This window comes from Dermacentor variabilis, chromosome 1 (genome assembly GCF_050947875.1).
Source record: "Dermacentor variabilis isolate Ectoservices chromosome 1, ASM5094787v1, whole genome shotgun sequence".
NCBI classification, from domain to species: Eukaryota; Metazoa; Arthropoda; class Arachnida; order Ixodida; family Ixodidae; genus Dermacentor; species Dermacentor variabilis.
The window spans coordinates 56,265,371-56,266,543 of NC_134568.1; the positions used below are offsets into that span (position 1 = coordinate 56,265,371).

Sequence of the window (1,173 nt, forward strand, 5' to 3'; positions counted from 1 at the left end):
CCTAATATGTATATTTAGAAAGTTAATTCCGACAGTAAACAGTAATTATGACATTCCATATACACGTTGTCAAGAAGAGTTCGCGCTGAAAGAAAATTCGTGGGGCCGCAGCATTCATATGGGAACGGATTACCAGCAAAGCTTTGTAGGCCGCATACGTTGGCTGCATGCGTGGACTGCATGCTTTATAAAATCATACATTTTTTTTCATACGGCACCACACTACGCAGGAACAAGGGCCGCCACGATCACCGCACCTCCCATGCATATGCCGCAACCACTGCTGCGGCCTCGCCGGCACCTCCGACCCGCGTGACGTTATAACCACAGAAGCGCAGGCCACGTGCACAGGCGCCGTCGCCACACTCTTTTCCCTTGATTATACGTCAAACCGGATTCAAAACAAAGACAGCGCATAAAGGCCAACTTGCTACACAAAGTGCACTTTCTAATCTCTCTCTCTCTCTGTATATATATATATATATATATATATATATATATATATATATATATATATATATATATATATATATACATGTATACAGTTTCTCGTACAACGCCGAATTCATGTGGTCCTGTTTGGACCGAAGATATTACACTTACTTTTGGAAACTGCTGCGGTGCTTTCTGCGTTGTACGAGAAACTGTATATATATATATATATATATATATACAGTTTCTCGTACAACGCCGAATTCATGTGGTCCTGTTTGGACCGAAGATATTACACTTACTTTTGAAAACTGCTGCAGTGCTTCAAGCCTGCTTGACCTTAGCCGCGGGCCGATTCGGTATTTCACTTCCTCCGGCATCGGCCCACGCATTCCTGTCCACGCGCCGTGATAGGGACATAAGCCGGCTAGGGTAATCCCGCCCCCCCTCCCCTGCGAACGCACGCCTGATATTGCACTTTCTCCTAGATCGGCGCACACATTCCTGTCGCCCATAAGGACGTAAGCTAGCCAGGACCCCTCCCTCCCCCTCCCCTCCCCCTTAGACACGCATGCGGGCGATGCACATAGGGGCTAGAGGTAAACAGCGTCGGTTTAAGAAAACACATACCCGCCGCGGCAGCCCAATGGCTATGGCGTTGTGCTGGTGAACTCGAGATCGCTGGTTCTATCCCGGCCATGGCTGCCGCATTCCGATGGGAGCGTAATGCGAAAAGGTTCG

General features: G+C 48.1%; 1 pseudogene; it reads left to right on the plus strand.

Annotated features, from left to right (window-relative positions):
- The first annotated feature begins 648 nt into the window (after positions 1–648).
- LOC142568186 (U2 spliceosomal RNA) lies at positions 649–825 on the plus strand (annotated as a pseudogene).
- The last annotated feature ends 348 nt before the right edge of the window (positions 826–1,173 follow it).